The 22,962-nt window shown below is 40.6% G+C and overlaps 2 long non-coding RNA genes across 2 annotated transcripts; one reads left to right on the top strand and one right to left on the bottom strand.

Moving 5' to 3' along the window:
* Positions 1 to 539: 539 nt before the first annotated feature.
* Positions 540 to 1,174, top strand: LOC105457194. The gene is made up of 2 exons (XR_975358.1): positions 540 to 678; positions 813 to 1,174. It is a non-coding gene; the product is annotated as an uncharacterized LOC105457194 (long non-coding RNA).
* Positions 1,175 to 11,141: 9,967 nt separating this feature from the next.
* Positions 11,142 to 14,589, bottom strand: LOC105457195. The gene is made up of 3 exons (XR_975359.1): positions 12,176 to 14,589; positions 11,760 to 12,088; positions 11,142 to 11,676 (listed from the first exon to the last, which is right to left on the bottom strand). It is a non-coding gene; the product is annotated as an uncharacterized LOC105457195 (long non-coding RNA).
* Positions 14,590 to 22,962: the final 8,373 nt, after the last annotated feature.

Raw genomic sequence — 22,962 nt, 5'->3', positions numbered from 1 at the left:
ATTTATTTTGTTTGTTTAATAGCGCACATCTTTTAGGAAAAATCAAGTTTTTTAAAATTAAATTGTCTATCGTACCTCTGATGAAAAAAATTCACGCAACGTTCCATAACATGTTTAAGAAAAAACTGTTATATATTTGAAATTTATAAAGATTTCTGAAAAAATACTTTTAACTTCTTCAAATTTTCAGGTATTCTTTGGATATTATAAAATGAGAAATCTTAGAATATTTTAGATTTTATATGTATAATTATTCTAGAAAAGATTTTTTCAGCATTTCTGAAAAATGCTTCAATTTGTATAAACAAAACTTAACATTTTCTATATAAAATTATATCCAGAAATTTTGAAAAATTCTGAAATTTCTATAGAATTTCTGAAAAATTATATGAAGAATTTTATGGGAAATGTTCGTTAGAAATACTGCTAATATTGTTTTTTAGGAATAGAATGGTTGCCACGCTTCATTATTGTTTCGATCATTGTTTCGAGTTTAATTAGCCGATATAAATTACATTAGTCTGAACATATTCGCAGATCTTGCGTAAAGATTGACGTGTTCCTTGGATGGCGACTATTCACACGGAAGAGAAACTTCGAAAATGATTAGAATACACGTCCATCCATGAGAGATGCGATTCAATCTCCGAAAAAGAAAGGAGAAAAGAAGAAGCTAGGGTAAGAATCACTCGAAAGGGTCGTAGTAAATCGACAATTATATTTCATTCGCCAATGAGGTCGAGAATCTTTCAGGTATATATCTCATATTGAAACGTCTACTGTCAATGACTTGTACGTTAATTCGTGCACAGCGCCGGTTGTCGACAGGTAGCCAGTCTGATGGAAACCAATCAACGGATTAGTACGAAAGTTAGAAATGGCGTATGGCGCCATTCCGCTAATACTTCAGACTCGGTCGAGATCATCCCGTGAATCACTCCGTCAGTTTTCATTCGAAGCACATACATTGTTTTCGATTTGGATCGACGTGGCTCTTCGCATGCAAAAAGTTAGGCCCGATTAGTCGGATCTCTTCAAAACGTTTTCAACGAAAATTTCATGCTTTTGTCTACAGACAAAAAGAGCGAAATAAAAGAGTAAATTATGTAGATAAAAAAACATAAAAAGGTTAATCATGTATTGATAAATAGAGAACTTTACTATTTTGCATCGATGTCTCTGAAATTTTTAACTCTGCAAGCTCGTAATAAATGAGCGTTTGATCGTTGCGTTTATTGTAGTAAGAAATCGTAATTATTTGATGTTTTTTACAAAAAATAGCCAGATTAACTTTAATTATTTTATTTGTTATTATTATATATGTTATATTTTAATCGGGTTTACATAGAATTAAAATGTAAAAATCTTATGTATTAAGAATAATTTTATAGTTATAGTATATTATAATATGAAAAGTAATTCTTTTCAAAAGTATAATAAATATAATTGTATTGTTATTGCCATATATTTTATAAGATTTTTGGATTAAATAATGTATCGTTAATATTATAAGTATAATTCTTATTTCATAATATTATCTTCTTTTGGAATGGAAAATTTGTTATTTGTAGATTATTGTATTCTCCTATGTATTTCGTACTCCTGAACATTCGAGAATCCTTACGTAGCATCAAATTGTGTAAAATTCATTTTTTCAATTCCTCTTTTTCGTGAAACCTTTCACTGAATTGCCACATCTTTCAAAAACCATTTATCGGAGAGGAGAGCAACTCAGGCGAAAATAATATACCTATTCTGTCCGTTTCGCGCGGAAGCCATCCCCCTTACGAGATTCCTACGCGTTTATTCAACTCGAGACAGACCATTCACCGTTTTTTTTTCATTTTATCGTGCTTAGGAATTAATCTCATTTAAATACATAAAATTTTCTAAGAGTCTAAGATATATTTTTGGCTTGTTGACATGGCGAATGGAATACACCGGGCGATACGATTCGACGAGACAACACGAGACAGCGCTTTCTGCGCGGCGCGAAAGTCACGATGCTCGATCCTGCATGAAATCACGAGACTCGAGGAAACGAGAAACGAATTTAATCCGACTCCGTTCTTGCGGGGAGCGGGTGGGAGGGGAGGAGGGAGGGAAGGGGGCGACTCTCGAGAGCAGATGCGTATCCCGGAAAGATCCGAGATTCCAGATATCCCGCCAATTTCTCCTGCGGGTTGTCAATATCTGTAAGGACCACGACAATGGTTGAGGGGTAGAAGCGGCCTCTAAGATACTCTCCGCTCGAGCCGAACAATAACATATTGCAGAATCTCCGGGGCACCTACATATACGCGCGCGTTCCCGTGTGCGTGTGTAAACACGCACCCTCAGACGCGCGCGAGGGTGGCTGGCGAGCGACGACGCGGTGCCTCCTCGTGCCTGTGTGTGCGCGGAGGTCTTCGTGCGCCTCGCGCTCGTGTATATCTCTTTCCGCTCGAGCACCGCCGGAGTAACCGTCGCGCATGACGAAGAAACGAGGATGAAACACCCTCTCGAGTTTCGCTACGTATACGAGTGGATTACGTACGGCGTCCGCCGCGGAGTTACGGAGCGGAGCTTTCATTTCTTTTTAGCAGTCCGCGCACACATCCAACAGACTTGACCGCCGTGACTGGTCCCCTCCCCCCCTTTTTTTATAAGAAAGCGATTATGAAATACACACATGTCGAGACTTTCAAAGCATTTACCGCGAATCAACTAAATGTTTTCTTTTTTTTTTTTTAATGAATATATGAAATAACTATATCCTTTCAAAAAATGAAATAAAAATTGAAGGAATGCTACAAATAGAATTTAATTACTAGCAGTTAATCATTCTTTTTGTTACCTGCTTTAAGTATCACATCCAAGGTTAATTTTAACAATAATTCGTCGCTCTGCATTTCCTGTTGGTCAAGAATGAAAGCGTTGTCAAATAAAAATAATGGCATTTATATCTGACATTTTAAGATATATATTTTTTCAGAACATAGAAATAAATGCCGCCGTGACGCAATCCATCTGTAGGAAGACATGATCTAAAACATAGGGTCTCGTGTCCTCGGATCGCAATGCCGGTGTATATTGCATAAAACTGTTGAAGATTCTACTCTAGTTTTATGTAACTTGTAGATTTATGGCCTGGACGCGTTAAGGGTTCTGTCATTCGCCGGCGGGGAGAGAAAGTCCTTGCACGAAATTGCACGCTCGAAATCTGTATCCAACCTACGCCGTCAGGATCCCCTAAATCACGCTCGGAAAATTTACGGCATTGCTCTAGTTTTTGGTCACGGAATTGGTCTGTATATCCGTATTCCTTGTTTTGCCAAACACCGTCTCCCCATGGGGGTGAGAACCAAAGGCGGGATATCCTCGAGTATAACAGACGTGAATTTCGTTAAAAAAAGAGACTCCGCTTTACCTTGTTATCGCGTCACCAGGAACTACTATGAGAAGTTACCGTTGTGGTCACAAATACAGACGAGAAAATATATCGGGCAAAGTTTACAGGGCAATTTTTTTTTTTACGCGGCCGCAGACCGCGTATAAGAATGTATTCCACAAATTTTTTTGCCGTGCCACAAAGTATCCCTAAGCAATTAGCAATTTGTGCGAAGGTCACGTCGACAATGTTAAATATATCTCGAGAGCCGGGATATGCAACGCGGACTTCCTTCGAGGGATCGTTAAGATCGCGCTCTCGACTCTTCCTCCCACGCGCGCCGAGGAGTAACGAGGAGCTTGTCAGGGGGCGTCGGGGGAGGGCAGGGGATGGCGAGAAGGAAGGCGCGGAAGAAAGGAGAAGATTGTTGCGAAGGAAGAAGCCGAGAGTTTAATGATATTCCTGATTACGGCGGTAGAAAGAGAGACAGAGCAGAGAGCGCAAGAGAGGGAGAGGGGGAGAGAGAGAGAGAGAGAGAGAGAGAGAGACGTGGAGAAAGACGGAAGGTAGAGAGAAGAAGGTACAGAGAGGGGTGGCGGTGAAGGAAGGGGTGGAAGAGAGCGAGCCGGGAGAGACTGCTCCACCTTGCCGTGTCAACCCCGTATTCATCCGAACCGACTCTCTTTCGCCCTTCTTCCTTCCCGCGTTCAACCCCCCCCCCTCCCGGTCGCGTCCCCGTGGCTTCTCGCATAAAAAGTATTGATCTGAGCTTCTTCTTGGCCCGTGAGGCTCACGAGCCGAGAGGGTTGAATCTACCCTAACTGCTTGCCCTGCCTTTATATTCATCATCCCTCTAGCGCCCCGAGTGCGGCGGCGGCGGCGGCGACGCCGGCAGCGGCTCTGTCTTCCAAGGGGTGGTCGGACTTCCTCTCTTTTTTTCTCTCTCGCTACCCTGCGGCTTCCTCCCACAGCCGTTCCCCTCCCCCCGCTCTCCTGCGCGACACCCTTTTTACCTCATCCCTGTACCTTCCGAGAAATCCAAGTTGCGTTTCGGGAGAGAAGCTATTTTTTATGCGGCTCTACGTCTCGAATGCCAATGAGTTCCTTCTGCTCCTACCGTATCATCTAACGCACCCTCGAACTTTAATTAGCATCCGCGAGAGGATGGGATTGTTGTACTGGTTTTTAGGTGGATTTATTTGCTGTAATGTAAAAAAAAAACGTTTATGGAAAGAAATCTCAGTTTAGCATAAATCTACTGCTGTACGCTGTCGCGTTTTAAGAAGAAAAGATTAGAGAAACGCGTTTTCACTCAAATTAAAGACGAAATGAATGAATAAAGACTGGGTGGAAAAGTCAATTCGATTTGACTACGATGGGTCGCGGAAGATGTCGGTGATTTGAAGGATGGGAGAACAAACAATAATTAGAATCTACAGAGAGTGCATTTGCCTAATTTGTTTTCGCATTCTCGTTAATTTTCTCTCTCTCTCTCTTTCTCTTTCTCTCTGTTTTCACTGCGAACAAACTCGATTACTACGAATTCGCATTACTCGTCGATGAATATTTCATCGGTTTTGTCACGGCAGCTGCATTGAAATTAATGCTCTGTGGAATCGAGTATGTCGAAAAATAGATTTCCTAAACATAATGATAAATAAAAGAAGTAATAATGGAAACTGATTAATAAAACGAATTTTGCTACTTTAATTAGCAATACAACAATTTTATCCGCGAGGAATTGTTGTACTGGTTTTTAGATGGATTTATTTGTTGTAATGTAAAAGAAATGTTCATAGAAAGAAATCTCGATTTAGCACAAATCTACTGCTGTCGCAAGTTTTAAGAAGGAAAGATTAGAGAAACGCGTTTTCACTTAAATTGAAGACAAAATGTATAAATAAAAGACTTACTATTCAGATGTGTTAACATGCGTCGATTAAGGGCGGCTAAGAATACGCATCGATTAACATCTCAATTATATAACAATAATTGTGGAACAAAATTTGATCTTTTTTTTACATCACGAGTGTGAATAGTCGAATGTAAGCAGCCATTTCCGACGTTTTTTGCCTGGTGAACACGAATCCGTTGACAGAAGTTGGTTATCACGTTACACTTTTCAGAAAAGTAAAATTGTCGTTTTCGGCCCTTTTGACGTATTTTTCCTCGAAATTGTGACGTCATAGTCAACAGATTTATGTTCAGCAGGCAAAAATACGTCAGAAATGATTATTTATACACGTGATGCAAAATGGTGTTTTACAGTGTAATTAATAACAATTTGGCATCAGTATTATGAAAACTCTATAAGTACGTATTAAACTGTAAGAAATTTAATGCATTGTTTGATTATGTCTAAGAACTCATGTGAATTAGTATTTTATTAATTATTGTTATAATCTTTTATTCCCTTTATATATTTCATAGTCAAGGGAGAAGTTATCATTTTATTATTAGTTAGACGCCTCAGGCGCTTAAACGTTTTATCGAGATAAAAGAATAAGCATTTGCAGATTTTTATATTATACTTTTCTTAATATAAATTTTTTATATTAGTATTTACATATAATAATCTGCTATCGTGATATTCTTAAGATACCTGATTTGCTTTATATGTAAAAAAATTATGTTTTTCTTTGAATAAATTTGTGTTGCAAGCAAAAGTTTATTAAGTGCGTACCTGTCTTTTCTTTATACATATTTATATAATATAATGTAATACTTTTTCATATGATAATCAGTTTTCTAATATAATAATAAAGTATAATAATACATTGCAGTAAAAATACAATAGATATATTTAAGTAAATTATTTTTACAAAGAAGCACTTGCAAATCTCACTTTTATAGCAATCGAATATTATCGATGCAAACTTTTCGTCTCAACTTTCGCTACTATTACCATTGTGCCTTTGTCCATCGTTCGAAAGATCGGCTATATGTTCGAAGATTAACGACGAACCCTTTTTGCTGGTGTAAGAGCATCGCGGCACCAATCTGCCGTCCGTCCCGGCGCCGACTCTATGCTATCTCTCAAAACATCGGAGATCCACTTAAATATTTCCGAAACGAAGAATCGGACCGCGAGGCCCGAATCCTTTCGAACCTCAATCTGTTGTGACAGCTCATCTACAACCATCTTCGTTTTCTATCAGATTATATTACGTTATTTATTTAACGCGCGTAGATACATTGTGCTTTTAATACATTTCGACGAGTGTCGCGCGATGAAATCTTTGATACCAAAACGACGCTAAATATTCGTCTATATATAAGAAAGATGTGTATGACCGTGTATAAGGAAAACGCGCGATGGAAAAGAGAGTTTTTCTCGAATGTGTTTGTCTGCAGTCGTAGCCTCTACGCAGGTAGATGCCAAATGATGGATGCTTTATGAGACCACAGAGAAAGCAAAGATGATGAGTTTTCGAAATGCTTGCGCGCGAAATAAGACTAATGAAATTTCAAAAACGATTTGTCTTCCGTCGGAAAACTAATTCTCTTTTTCGAATACGGAAAGTACGAAACGATTTTTTGCTTCCTAATGATTCCTAATGACCGTGACAGCATAGCTTAAAATTGCGAAAATAGTAGAGGGATTGGAAAGAAAACAACATATTTGATAAAACATAATTCACTCCTACTAATTGTAAGATAAAAAATATAGAAAATATTTTTGCACACTTATTGATTGTTTTAAAAATAATTTTCGTATCTCTTTACAGTGGGTATGCCATGATTCTATCATGCTACTTTCATGTTAAACAGAGGCGGAATAAATTTCGAAAAGTAGACGTAATTTAATTAGTTATAGTTTACGCTAAAAGGTTCACTTTCTCAAGATAAATAGAAAGTTCCTTTTGCGACGTCAATGCTACGTTTTTGGTATTCTGGAGAAATTTAAAGTTCTATTTATTTGTATGTGTCTTTTGTGTCACATAATTGTTTTTACATCAGTAACGCCTGTACAATTTCATGTAAAAGTTATCGAATTATCGTCGACGTGATACGTCCTGCAACGGTATTCTGAGTAACAAGTAAAAAGGCTGTTGCCATTGGACACTGTTGTAAGGAGGTAAAAGTAGGGTCCGTTACTATGGCGACGGGGAAGGGTTAGCGATTCCAACCCCTTTCCGAATTCCTCTCGGTGAAGGGTTAATGAGATTGGATCCCGTAGTCGGGAGGATCTTCCCCTGCGGACATTTCGTTCTTTTTTTATTGACGCCATAACTGACATGGCTATGGCCGTCGGTATCGCGTTTTGTTCTGCAAACGTTATATATTTTATTTAAAAAAAAACATGGAATCTACGTTGCACCAACAATTACAGCTTGCGTCAATCAATTAACAATCGTACTTCAATTTTTGTAACCTAAAACATTTTTGCCTTGTACGTATTATTGATTTACACAGAAGACACTTCGACAATGCTACTTTGAACTTTATGACGATATGTGGGTACCGATCATGACGTCGCGTCCCTTCCTTCCGATAGAAAAAAAATATTTTCGCCCGCGCCCGATTCCAATTGTACCTGCGGCTTCGCTCCTATTCACCCTATTTCCGTCTTCCTCTCGCATGACTGCCTTTTGAAGTTTTCACGCACGAATTTCGATCGCGCTTCGTCGTGCGCGTACGTTCGTGCGTGCGTCCGTGCGTGCGTGCGTGCGTGCGTGCGGCGTGCGTGCGTGCGTGCGTGCGTGCGTGCGTGCGCGCACGTGGGTGTGCACTACGGGTGCAGGAGCCAGGGGAGGGACATTCTTATTTCCATACAAAGACGAACGATTTTACTGGTTCGACCTTTGAAGGACGAGAACGAGGAAGGTTTTTCACGGAGGAAGGTCCCTTCTTACCTTCCCAGCACGCCCATGACGCCGGCAGATTGGGCAAGTGTTGCGATTTCTCCAACGCTCGCCAAAGCCCTGGGAAAAATTATGTAAACGTAGCGATTCCCACAATATGTCGATAGAGAGACGAGGGCATGAAAGGGGTGGCGGAACTGCGTGAGCGATCGAAACGCTGCACCTGACAGACCTCGACATTCGGAATGTCACTGGCCGAAATAAAAAAAGTAACTATCGTATATACGAATCGATTTATTTCTTGATCTTAAACTCATAAATGTGGATCGATAAAAGCAGCTCGCGGCAAACTGCACAATCTATGATATATATCGCGTAAATATGTGATGAAGACATTTCTCCGTGGAGCAATGCTGTTATACAAAGGAGAAGACGAGAAAGCAAGAGACGGCATATGCGGGTGTTTAAACCTTACACTTACGTAAAAGTGCTCTCACGAGGATTAGGCCGTCACAAATGATATCTTCTCGTAAATAATACAATTAATTTTATTTGAGTCCAATCAGCTGTATACACGTACATTCTACATTTTGTGACACTTCACTTTTTGTATACTTCAAGTTCGCCCGTATGCAAGCATCAGATAGGCTTTTTCGTGTGTCTTTGACATGAAATTCATTTTTATAATACTTGAAATACTTAAAGTACTTATATAAAAAAAATTGAGATTTTTGTCATTATTTCTTAATATACATTTCCATTGGAACATAAATAAAAACACTTCTACTTTTTATCTATTTCGAAATAATTATGTATTCAGATTCTAAATCGCCGCTAAATATTTTGTGTTATTTTTAAATGATCTAAAATAATCTTTTTTCATAATTTTGAATATGTATGTAGTATATACATCTGTGTGTAGTACATCTTTAACTGGCGTCTGCGTTTCCTGAAGTTGTCTGAAGACGTTTTCCAAAAACCCCAACCAATCGTCACTTATAATTTTGACTCTAATGCCGCAAGTCGCAATTATTTAGGGCGGTTCAAAGGAGAGGAGCTTGCTTTGCGTGACGTTTCGCAGGACACGCCGCCAGCAAAGGGAGCTGAAGGATTTAGAGGCGTGGTAAGCGTTTAGCGGCCGACTCCATGCGACACACCGGTTCGATGACCCTCTGTTCGGGAATCGTGTTAACGCCTCTGGTCCTATTCCAGTTCTACGTAACAAAGACCAACTGCCGGTCCAGCCATTGTCCCACGTCTTCCGGTCGTACGTGCGCTCGTCCCGAAATCTGGTTTCTCTCAATTTTCACTGGACATTCGATCGTGTCGCCGTGGTGAACGCGCGAACGTTCGAAAGGCGCGCTGCGGGAAAGGGTGTAGGGTCTCTAGCTACGCCCTTAACTTCGTCGCACTTTGTGCTGCCTGCAGTTAAATGAGGAAATAATTTTTCTAAAAGAGCGACAGCTCGCGCACGGGTGTCAAAGGCATATTCTATTATTACGGGACGTCTTAATGTCCCGGAACCAAGATCGATCGACCTTTCGAGAGTTTTGCACCGGATTGTCAGCGGCTTCAAAGGATCTGCGATATTTCTTGGACGATTTCGTTTCACGGCGCCCCTATGACGTTCTCGTTAACACAGATCTGCCGGACGCGTAAGAAACTCTCGCCAGAACGAGAGCACAAAAGCACGTGATAGCGGCCGGGTGAATGTGTGAGCGCGATCGCGCGAGGGTAAACCAAGTGGGAAATTTTCTATCGCTCGTCAGGGGACGTGCGCGATTAAATTTATATTAAGTTACATTTCGAGAACGACAGGCTAGTATATCGCGGAGATCGTGAACTTTAAGATACGTAAAGATACCTATAACTGATATTTGCTCCGAATTTCCTTAATTGATATTCGCGAGTCCAGTGTACTTTATATACTATAAATTAGTATCTTCGCTTGAAAGAGTAATTAAATGATTTTTTTTATTTTAAGGTTAAAATTCGAGGAATAAAATTATGTAACTTAAATTATGTAAAATTGTGAAAAAAACATTTGTTATAATTTTCACATCTTTTAAAAAAAGTATACTTAAAATGTACGAGGCTACTTATAGATTCGCGAATACTAATTAGGATTAATAAACGTAATAAATCAATTAGGATTAAAAAATGTAATTTAAAGGAAATCGTAACTATTAATAATCTACAACTCATTTACGTAGGTTATTTCATCCTCAATCAGTTTTTCAATCTCCTTGAATTCACCGTCGTGCGTCGAAGCAGGGGGGGAAAAATCAATGATCTCGCCAGGTCGCTATCACAGCCGTATTCCATCACATTTCGCGATGTCATATTTTTATTACCGTCCCCGTCAGTAAACACATTACAGGTTTCTCACATTAGACGCTTCTCGTGCACAGAAGCAACGGTGGGTGGCGGCGCGTCGGTCGAACGGGGGAGGAGGGAAAAATCGGAAAGACGGAAGCGACGAAGTTGCGCGGTCGAAGGATGCTGCGCGCAGAGGGCCACTCTCTCGAATCGCATCTGTCTTCCATCGCGTCGGCGGACCTCTCGATCATCCGTCGTATTTGCCTTCTCGAGAGCTCGCCCCCGCGTCCTTCGAGACGGGAAATCTATAAGCTTCGAGAGTGACCCTAACGAGTGGAGGAACACCGGAAGGGCGGCCGCGATGCCGGCGGAAGGCTCTGGGAAATGTTAGGACAAACAAGATTCGGTAACGTCCGAAATTGGGGAGACTTAATTTATCTTTTGATATGAGCGAATATTATGAGGCTTCACTATATTTACCTCTGTTGTTTTATAACTTTAATTAGTAATCGCCAAGATAAATTTTATTTAACGATGTTATGTCCGTGTGCATTATAATTAATGACTGACCAGATATTTTTGGATCCAAAGCGGAACAACTTTTATATTGACGAGGGGTGGGAAGAAGAAACAATGTATGGATGTATAAAGATAAAAGTAATATTTATAGCGATTTACTTAAAAAAAAGTAACATACTTATTCACATTTTGATTATGTTTAGCGAGACAGCGAAACGATCGCTTCGAAAGTGGGACATGTAGTCACGTCAATAATATAACACACTTAGCGTTGTTACAAATAGCAGCGTTAAACCACATCAGTTGTCAAAAATTATTTTTATCGTCACGATAATCGCTACGGTATTATTTTATCAATTCTTCGATTTCTATATTTTTCTTCAGCAACTGGATCTCGCCGGGAACCTGCCATACCCGATGACCACGACGGAATTATGTAAAACGAGAATATATCCAGAATCCACCCTGCTCGCCATTGAGCGAGGCAACAATGAGGTTTTCTGCATAATACGAGCGGGGGATTCGAATGCGACGGGTACGGGTGGGAAAAAAAGGGGCACGCATATGTTGATTTACACGACGCGATACTCCGCAAACGTTAAATCGTGTCGAGTCAGCGAGACTTGCTTCGCAATAGCGAAACTCGCTATTCACCTATATAATCTGTAATTTTTTTTTTATGTAAGTCAGTAGTATGCGATGCTCCTCAATTATCAAAATGCTAAAGGGGTAAAGTGATACGTTACGTTCGTAAAAGCGATTGAGTTCTTGCAGCCTGGGCTGCTATCATCGCCCGAGACGTCGGGAATATCTCGCGATGCGCTCTCTCATCATCTTCTCCTCGGCGAAACGTATAATTACGCGAGTCCTCAATTTACTTGGGCGCGATCGCGAGACGCAGCTGCTTTCGGGCAGCGGGATAATAAATCCACGTGCTCCGGTAATTAATTTGGCAGAGACGTTACACGTGGAGCATTTAATTAATTAAATTTCATGGCTTGTTTCACATGCGCTTTAGGTAACGGCTCGGCATTGCAAACAGGTTCAGCTTGAGCGGAAAACTTTATGTTTGATCCTGCAAGTTTAACCATAGCTGTATATATTAAACAGGTTAAATACAAAGTGATTTCAAGATTCCGTCGGCAATTACAGAATTAATTACAGTCAGCTTGTGCATTTTCTCATTGCAGAGACGACCGTGTTGCAGCTTGCAGATCATCGCATTACGAGATACTGCAGAGATTAAATATTAGCAATAGCTCATCTCCGCGTCTGAGACTAACAAGCTCCAGGATCGTGAATTACGTGCATAAAAACGTGTCCGCACGCGCCATTTCACGAACGCCTCGCGACCGAGAGAGAGAGAGCTGGGGAAACCAGTAAAAGCTGAGTAAGTATATCACGATCGGAGGTGAAAGAGGATAAAAGAGACATGTGCCGCCTGTTGCTGTCAGCCGTGTCGCGGTGTAAGTGCCGTGAAAAGGAAGAGACGATATCATCGTCGGTGGTGAAGACGGCAGGGGGTGGGTGGATGTTTACGAGAGCGTTATAGCTTCGATCCTTGTGCCGGTAGTTTATCACGAGCAACTGACTCCGTACTGGATCCGCGTATCCTGCGACGACGTATAAAGCCACTCTCGTGTTCGCCTATTTCGATATACAAATTATTTCTCCATCGGCAATTTATACGTATACGAACGAAATTGCGTGTGAGTAAAATTGTGCTGTAGGAACAGCCAGATCCAGGCACGCGCGCCTTTTTTACATCCTCGAAGAATTTTATATACATAGAAGTCTTCCTCCCAGCCAGAAATGATAAATCGAATTGATGTCGATTCGATTTATTTTATCGACACATTAATGTGTCGATAAAAGATCAATGTCAAATATTGTGTTTGATATTTTTGTCATTTTCGACTTTATCATAATTGTTCTTATGTTAATTGATTAATCGCAAATATGTATAGGTATATAGATTCCTTTTTTTTCCGGTTAATTTTAATATATCAAATACACAGTATATATGTGCATATATACTTTCCGATTTGGCATCGATTCCATGTAGAATTTGCTGAAAGACAATAGAAATCTTATAGAAATATTCGCAATTGCTGAATTAACAACTGAAAAAACACATATAATGAGGTCAAAGGTGACAGGTGACAAAAATATCAACTACCATATAATATTTGACGTTGACTATTTATTGACTTATCGGCGTCGATTTAATATCGATTTGATGTCGATTTGAGTTACCATTTCTAATTGGGGTAGATTATTTCGGTCGTCGGTATGAAATACGACGGTATAAAAGTCCTAAATCGAGTGTCGTTGTACTTTAATCGTGTCAAGGAAACTGCAAAGACTGTATACGAAACTAATTATCGTAAATGATCTTTCGGGTGACGTGAAATCGTTTTTAATGAACTTTTCGGAGGCATATTCCGTTCTTTGGAGATCCAAGGCGGCGACTCCTTCTATCTCTCTCTGTCTGTCGGAGCCTAACCGTGTCCCGATAATGGGGCCTGGCGCACGCGTGAAACTATTAAAGAGTTTTCCTTTCCGCTACCGAAAACTCCGAGGGCCCACCCATGCGGCCGATGTATAAATCAAAACGGTCGCGGCATGATTTCCACGGTGGTAGGAAGAGCATCTGTTCAAGGGGTTCATTCTTTTTAATAACTGTCACCGAATGGACCCAAATGTGGACTTTTACATAGTTAATTTGATTTATGCGCGTACTGACATTTCCTTTGAATCCGGCAAAAGTTTTACAAGAGGTCCGCCCTAATACGAATATATCTTCTGGCACTGTACGCGTCGTCCGTGCATTATTATATATAAAAGATACGCATAAATTCACATTATCTCAAGCATGATAAATATTAATATTGTTGTGGTATCGCAGCATCGTACAATAATTAGCAATTTTATTTCTTTATTTGCAAAATTGTTATACCGGTCGAAATTAAAACTTATCGAATCTTAATCATATCGGCCGGAGATAAAACTTTGTGGAACATGCCACAAAGTGTGTTCCATTGAATGACAAAAAAAAAAGAAATTCGTTGGAGATGTACCACCTGAATGACGATAAAAATGACCGTAGCGATGTTCTCGGCACGTGCACCGAAAACGATTATAGTTGTGCTAAGAGATGAAAGCGAGATAGAAGTAAAAGGTGACATGAAAAAAATTTGGTTGAATAATTTAAATCGACTTAGCCGCGATTCCGTTTTTTCGTTGAAAGGGCGGAGGGATATCGGAGCGGCAGATGTAGTCTGGACCACGCTCCGACGAGCATCTTATGCCTATAATACTATGCTAGCAGTGGACGCGTGCTATTGCGGATTAATTTTTTCTTCTCTCGTGAGCTTCTCTTTTTGCCTCGCTAAAGGTACCGTGGACACGTGTTGGAAAATAAAAAAAATATTAAATATTTCGTTACGATATATGCGATGGCTGCGTTTAATAGACAAACCCAGTTTGTCAGTGATTCTTTAATATGACTGGTTCTTATACCTTTAGTTCTAAATTTGCTGGCTTTGACTGTAGAAACCAATTGTAATAAAGAAACACTGAGCGCTTGCTGAGCCACTTTGTCTGATGAATGTAACTATTCTTGGCATCATTTGCTATGCAGATGAAGTCTCCGTTCCCCATTTCAGTCAAAGTTACCATTCTCCAATCAGGATGTCGAGAAATGTAACTAACCCTTCTCTCAGTGCGCTGCGAAACCACACCCTGTGATGGAGGACGCGGGCAATTAATCAATGAAAGTGGCGGTGGAAATATTCTCGGGTAGAAACGGATTACTTAGACGCAATTACATTTTCAAAAATTTAATAAAAATAAATGTAGTGTTGTTATTTTACAATTAAAACGTTCTAATTAACTCAAAACGCGATGTACCGATTTAATATTAATGAACGCGTTTAATTAATAAATAACGGATAATAAAGATAAGTTTATGAGGCACAAAGTGGAATTTGCAATAGTAATTGCATCGCGGCAGCTGACAAGAGCGAATAAACGAGCGAACAAGCGAGAGAGAGAGAGAGAGAGAGAGAGAGAGAGAGAGAGAGAGAGAGAGAGGCGGAGGAAGAGGAAGGAGAGAGAAAGGGCGGGCAAAGTTTGAAGTTGATCAAGTTACGCTCGGATGACATCGTCTCATCTCCGACCCTCTTGGAGCTTCCTACGAGCGAGGAGGCTAATGAAAGAATAAATACTTGATGCCGTGGGCCTAATTATGTCGCGGCTCTCGAGTTAAGGCGTAGGTAACTACGGGAGATGAATCAGAGGAGTCTGCGTGGAGAGGGATTTTAGAAAGAAAGTCGCGCGACGAGGCGCGACGGCGGCGGCGAAAGAGGGATCCAAGATTGGTGGCTTGATCTTGAATAATTGATAACGGCCTCCTCGCGTGCGCTTAAAAGCCTTTGACTGCTTAATCTTTCACGTTCGAAAGTGCTAGCGCCGCCGCCGCCGCCGCCGCCGCCGCTGCCGTCACGATTCTCGTAATTCGACAACTGAAAAAAAGCTCGGAAATAAATTGATGAAACAGATAAGAAAAGTGCGTTACACGTAATCGTGTCTTCGTTGAAAAAAAAATCTTTAATTCTGACGATAAGTATTCTTTCGGTTTTTCTTAGCCCGAGAAAATCGCGTTCGAGCTAATTTCCTTTCTACAGTCCGCTCTTTGAGTCTCGTGTTTTTATGTAAGTTTTTAAAAATATCGGCAAATAAATGAGAGCGCGACACCGAAATTTACCGGCAAGCCGAAACGACGAACTTCGTACATTTTCCTGCGAACTAATTTACAGAAGTCGCCCGATTCCGTTCCGTTTCGTATGATCAAAAGGAAATATTAGCCTCTCACGGGGCAAAAAAAAGGCAATGGCTGCCGAAGGCAGCAGAGAACACGACCGTTCGCGGCGCCCTTCATCGTTCCACCATAATTTCCGAGAATGAGATAAGCTACAACATCTCTCCCCGGACCCCGATGCCATGGGGTTTGCAACCCTCTCCCTCCGACTCGAACCCCCCTCGGCTCTTTGCGCGCTGGGGTTGTATCTGGGGAGCGTTCCTGCAACTGACCAATGCGCCATTGGCCAGCCGTACTAATCAATAAATCGTTCTGTGCAGCGGCCGAACCGACGTTTCAGACGCCCTTCGTATCAAAGGGGGCGACCTTCCGGTTCACCATCGTCGCGTCGGAATGGACGCCACGATGCAATGCACTTCCCCATTCTCATCGACCGATGCTCTCTCTCTCTCTCTTTCGCCCGCTCGGTTGTTTGCTCGTAAGATGGAAATGGCGATCACGATGACTCGCCGATAAAGTCTCATTCTTGCCTTCGAATCGTTTCATCTCGGTACTATGACAAATGTTTTCTTATATAGAATGTTCCCGTACGCAGTGAAATTTCTTATAAAAGGATAAAATATTTCTTTTTTTTACTGAAACTTTTGAAGGTGTCCAAATACGAAATTATTTTATATTGAGCGCCAACAAGTTCACGAATTAAAATGTCAGAAGTATAAATTAATAAAACAAAGGGAAGATAATATGTGCAATGCTCAGAGTGCATTACACATTTGATTTTAATTCTTTACACTGATTGTGAGAGAAACATAGTTTAGTATTTGCGACTATAATTGTATAGTAAAATGATTATGATTAGGAGCTCCATTTTTATAATCATTAATTATAAATATTTATAATTTTACTAAAAAAATATAGTGGTATCAAAAATGACTATATACTGTTAAATTATGGTAATTGCAATCTTTTTTTTTCTCTCAGTGTACAAAGATAAAATTCTTGCGTATTAATAAAAACGCGTTTGTAATAAACGCAACTGAATACGCGACTGTCGCTACAAACAATAATACGTTTATTGATAACGAGCGTTTACGGAGGTACCGCTCGACTTCGATATTACGGGACTTCATAGAATCCCCTTCTACGGTTTCTTACGCGGAAAGTCCGCGGTGGCCATTGATCGATGGAGACGGAGATGCGAATAAACAAAAGTTCGCGCGCCAGGGAGAGAGGGTGCCCCCGCGTCATCAGTCATCGGTTTTGTCATGTGTGTGCTTCTGATGCGGACAGCAGACGGCTACATCCTGCGGATCGTGGCTCCGTGGAAGCCACGAAGAAAGAAAGGACGCGAGGATGGGCCGTATAACGTATATGATCCGGGCGGAACTTACCTTTTTTATTTCCTTGCCTATATATACGTCGAGCGAGGCAACAGGATCTAACGTCAGATTACGGCAAAATTTACGTCGCCGCGAATGTGGAGGTTTGAGTAAGCGATCGAAGTACATCAGATTAAAGAGAGGCGATTTTACTTCGTCAAAAATGAGATTAAAAGAGGCGCGTGTGTGTGTGGAGAAAGCGAAGGAGATTAATGCAAGAATTTAAGATGCAGTCACCTGTTGGACTTACACAAAAATGCCCAAATCGGCAGCGATAAAACGATGAGCGTGCGACCGTTTGCACAGTCCTTCCGAATATTTCTGAATCTAACATCCTCCGCGGGATCGAGACGAGAGAGGGAGGGTCGCGGCGAGAGAGAGGTAGATCCATCAACATCCGCTTTACACACGTGAGCCCGGGCTTGCACAATCGGCTGCGTTTTCCAGAAACGCGAAGGGTCAACAATAGCCGGGACTCCTGGCTACACCCTACCCTACCTAGGCAGGACCATTTTGAATACGCATAACGATCGTTCATTGTGATCTTCGCTACGGTCCTACGGTGCTCCTTTGAAGTCTCCGGAAAATTGCGGGAACATTACGCGATTCGGAGTTTCAGACTCGACCCAAGAGAAAGGAACGAGGAGCGAGGGTGCCGTAAAGAAGTATCCCGTAGCGATAGCAATCGATCTGTATCGGCGCTGATAAATAATATCTGTTGACTGTTAACGCGGATAAAACGCAGCTTGAAGTATATTTAAATGTAATTTCCGTGTAGTAGCTGGGATTAAAAAAAGAAGATTGACTCTTTAAAGACGCTTTAATTTATGTTTTTCGTCCAGCTTACGCCCACTCCGCGGGCCGATTCTTTAATTAAATCTTTTCATTTCGCGTTAACGCCGCGAGAGACGTGCTACAGGAATTTAATTTGCCGAGAAATTAAATTGCGCGTCCTCTGTATTAATTAACAGAAACAAAAGGATCGTCGCGGGCGCCTTTCGACGCGGAAGAGGCGAGTTAAATTACTCGTTGCACGAGGCACGGAAGATGACCCGGGGCGAAACAGTAATCCCGTGCTGTAAGTAAATTTCTTCCTCGCCTGTTTTTCCTTTCGACAGCGCTACCCGCCGCGCCGCCCTCCGGGCATTACACGTTGTTCTACCGAGTCGAAGTTTGTTCCGGCAACTTAAGAAGACATCTAGAAACGCTCTCGGAACCGCGGAGGATGAGATGGGGTCCGGTTGCCCTGGATACCGGGGTCTCGCGTCTTCCACCCGCGTTTACTTATCCGTTTACCATCCTGTCGAATATGAAAGTATCACGTTATCATGCGGTTATAATGAACGCCCCGTTCGCTCAAATATAAGTATAATGGTCTTGTACAGGATCGACATTTTCTTAACTTCGTAAACAGAGGAAGGTATGCTAACGTTATTTTACTCCAAAATTTATCCATTGTAACCACAACGCTCTCTTCTCATTTTAACATATTAAATTGACGAAACGTAAAATAATTTATACCGTGAAAGTAATCTAATCTCTTCACGAAAATAACAGACATTTTAAGAATTAAGTACATGAGTGATTAAATATGTAGACGCAAACGAATGTCGAAATGGCGAGAATTAAATAGTTATGTGTAACAGACTCAATTACAGGATACGATCTAGGCAAATCGAATTAGAAGAAGCCAGAAGCCCGTGGCCTACATATGCGCGTCGAATATCACACGCAGTGTTAATTCCGATAACGATCAAAACGTTACACTTTTACGATTTCCGGGTGTACGTGAATGTCTCCCTTAGAGAATGACCTATTAATATTAGAGGAGTATGCGTCATCAAGAAAATTTGATGTAAAAGTTTCAAGAGAAATAGCTCGAAAACTGTCGACGATTATATGACTCGTTTATTTCAATAAAGCAATCTTGAGCTCTTTCGCTCAAGAGAGACATTATATAAACTAAAAACAAACTAATCGACCACGGCGTCGTAAAGTATAAAAAAATTGTGATATTCTAGCGACCAGCTTCTTTGCGTTCCCAACATTCTTTTGATGGTCCGACAAAATTTATTTTCAGATCTGCATTCAGCAATATTAAAATTATTTTTTTCAGTAAAATCGTTTCTACCGTGCAGTATAGAAATGTGAATTTTTATGCATAAAGGATCGTCGTGCAAAATTCACCGATAATTCGTCGATAATTTGGCAACTCCCTGTATGTACATATCGTTGATTACAAAATTGTTTTTGTCAACCGAGCACTCAGGTTGAACTCGATAGGAATTTAATGGAAGAATAACAAAGGTAATTACGGCGGTTGACTTACGGACTTACGCGAATAAGCAGTCGCGTTCCAGCGAGGTCTGTTTATCTCGAGGTCGCGCTTATCGCGCTCTTGGTACATATATATGTATATACCTCTTCCTCGGCGCTTATTGAATCTATGCGGCAGTATCGCGCGTTGTACACATCGTACTTAGCGTCGGTGAACTTCTTCATCGAAGATTTAAGTGGTTACACTCGAACGTAATGGTACTTTTCGCTCGAGATCCGGCCTCACTTGTACGAGCTCGACTGCGGAAACTATTCCTCTAGAAAATATCGCTGAAACTCAAATTAAAACTTCGCCGGGAGGAGCAATCGCAGATTTACAGTCCTGTAACTGCACCGAGGCGATCTTCGCTATGACCGAGAATTTTCCTCCTGATGCACTTCGCGATAGGAACTTATATCCTAATTACCCTTCGACTTCTCGGGAAGAATTTGCACGAGGAGAACTTAGGTGAACTTCTGTAATTCGCATATTATTAACCTTTTTAATCATTCGTTAGTCGTGGCTCACATTGCAGACATGCACAGCGATCAAGGTATGTTTAAGACTAATTTTCAATAAAATGATAAATAAAGATCTAAATGAAAAATGTCACAGCTTTTATCTTTCAAAAATACATGTCCATTTAGCGACAAAAATACGAGAAAAATAACTATTTGAAGAAATAAGGTCTTTTTAACTGTCGGATTTGTCAGACCCGATGACGGTGTTAGTGCGATGAACAATTCACTTAGTTAAAATTTAAAACGCTAATGTAAATTTTTTTTATACGAGTGCTACGTATTTTATTTAACATAAGTATGTATTACACATATTTTTAAAACAATGGAAAAATTGTGAAAACATTGCAGATTATTCTGGATTGCATTTAAAAGTAATACAAAAAAATGTAACGACGTTTAGAATCTGGAAAAAAATTATTTCAATAAAAAATAAAGTGTGCTCTAATGGAAATGTAATTAAGAAATAATGATAAAATTTTTAATCTTTTTATATAAATTTTTACATAAATTTTACATAATTATGTTTTAAGTAATTAAAATGATTTATGTAGTTTTATTGCAATGCAGAAATTAGTCTGTAAATAAATAAATTTTATAAATACCTGAATACAAAGTACTCAAAGCATTTACATACAGAAAATTGAGATTTTGTTATTGTATTTAAAAATAATTTAATTTTTAATAACAAATAAAGTAAATAAATTATAGAAATATGTTATTAAATAAAAATATTGTTCACACAGCTTTCATATGTATATAATTTATTTAAAGTATATCTAAATATGACACATTTCAGTTTCAATTTACTTCGCAAGGACTGTTACAGATGTTAAGTACTCGTATTCTTAAAAATATAAATAGATTTAAGATGAAAAATTTTTTCTAGCAGTTTGTGTTTTCTTTTTTTTTTTAATCAAAATCTTTCAAGCTATTTTAGCACTCTTTGTACCCAACATCAAACATGTTTGAACGTTCATATTGCAACAGCTAAAAATTTTCAATTTTCCGGTTATTATCGAATCGAATTCATGAACAACTCGAAGGCATTTTACATCTGCCTGATCTTTTACTCCGAATTCATGTGAATTTGTAAAGAGCAACTAATCGGTCACTTTGCTAATTCTGGTCCACTCGGTCAGTGGGCAACGTACTTTTCCTCCTTTTTTTTTATATGTCCGGCGACTATGGATATACTGTGAGCATTGTGAGTCTCGGGAGCACGCAACTGTGGAGGTCACCGGTTTAACAGCTGCAGAAAGAAAAAGCTTTTATCCCGCACTGACCGGTCAAGACTCGTTTGGGGTTCTCTCGGCAAGGGGAGAGAAAGAGAGAGACAGAGAGAGAAAGGGGAGGGAAGAGAATCGCAACCCCTGCACGAGCGCATCGGGGCGGGAGGGGGAGGGGTGTTACATGAAGGGTAACGCCGCCGGAATTATCGCACGTGCAATGGCTGACTGACGCCATTGCGGTTGTGTCCTGACGTGTCAATCCTGCACACTAGCTATCTGGTCTCGGTGAATATACACCGAGGCAATTGAAATCATAGTATGGGGGTCGAATGCCTTGTGATACAGTTTGATCGATCGGCAGTGACGATACAAGTCGATACAAATATTTCCGCGATTCCAGTACAAAAGAATTCATTATGTAATGGACGTGTGTTTTGAATACAGTATCATTTAATACAAAAGACCCTTGGAATCCTCCTCTCAACGACATTTCGAGACTTCATATATAAAATAGGCGGCAAAAAATCTTCATTGTTAAAAACTATCTAAGAATATAAATCTGAAACCAAGCGAGAGAAGTGCTCTCTTTTTCCATTTGTTTCGTATATTATAAGTACCCACAGTACGCGATCGCAACCCTCCTAGCACGCGTACGGCAAAAAAAAATGAAGACATCCCGCCGTCGCTGTTATCCAGTCTTCCCCCTATCTTTCGTATCTTTAACCGACTTTTTCAACGCCATATCGTATGGATTACTCGTGCGGGGATGATATTTGTGGCAATCGCGACGAACCCTAGACGACCTAGATTCTTCTTCCGCGAGAAAGATGTATATTTTCTACGCGGGACAATCATGATGTTTGTGTAATGATATAACATTTCCCCCATGTGGTGCGGTGGATTCTCTCTCTCTCTCTCTCTCTCTCTCTCTCTCTCTCTCTCTGCGTGTAATTATTTTATTCATTAAAGTTATATATGTGCGAGATTAGTTCGTTTCCTATCAATTACCACTCGATCATTTATCCGTCGATTGCCGATTCTCACGCAAATGTGTGAATCATTCGGAAATGCGTGGCGTTCTCACGCGTCTCTCACGCGATACATTTTTAATGGTTAATCGCACATAATTTAGATAGACGTCGATACCTCTATGCGGCATGCGATAACGATGAGACGCACAGATGCGAGCGTGGTGCGGCTACGATAACGCCAACATTGTTTTTCGTGTATCATTACTGCCGATACACGAAATCGCAAGCGGCATTTCCTTGACGAGCCGATGCACGTGCGGGAAATCGTAACGAACTTTCACAAACGGATGAGTGTGGGAAAGACGCTCCCGCGTCGCCCTCGCGATCGTGCGGTATTTCCCGACGTGTTGTTCTTAAGCTAGGTCCCCATGGCATTGACCACTCGATCCCTCTCGGCCACCGGACTTCCGCCCACAAACGCCATCGTAATTCAGAAAGAGAGTGAGAAGGATATTTAGTCTGCGGAGAGGAACGGAGTGTCAGGTTACGTGGAAGCGTTTCGCGTACAAGCTATCGCCCCTACCTGCCACGTCGCGCGGATAATTAAATTACGTGGATAAAACAGCGATATACAGCAGTTTTCGGTTGTCTTGCTTCACCCGATTATTGCACTGCGTCTCTCTTGTGCTTTATCGTAAGAATTGTCTTTA

Source organism: Wasmannia auropunctata, unplaced genomic scaffold (assembly GCF_000956235.1).
Source record: "Wasmannia auropunctata unplaced genomic scaffold, wasmannia.A_1.0 LD335343.1, whole genome shotgun sequence".
NCBI classification, from domain to species: domain Eukaryota; kingdom Metazoa; phylum Arthropoda; class Insecta; order Hymenoptera; family Formicidae; genus Wasmannia; species Wasmannia auropunctata.
This window is presented reverse-complemented; position numbering and strand designations above follow the sequence as displayed.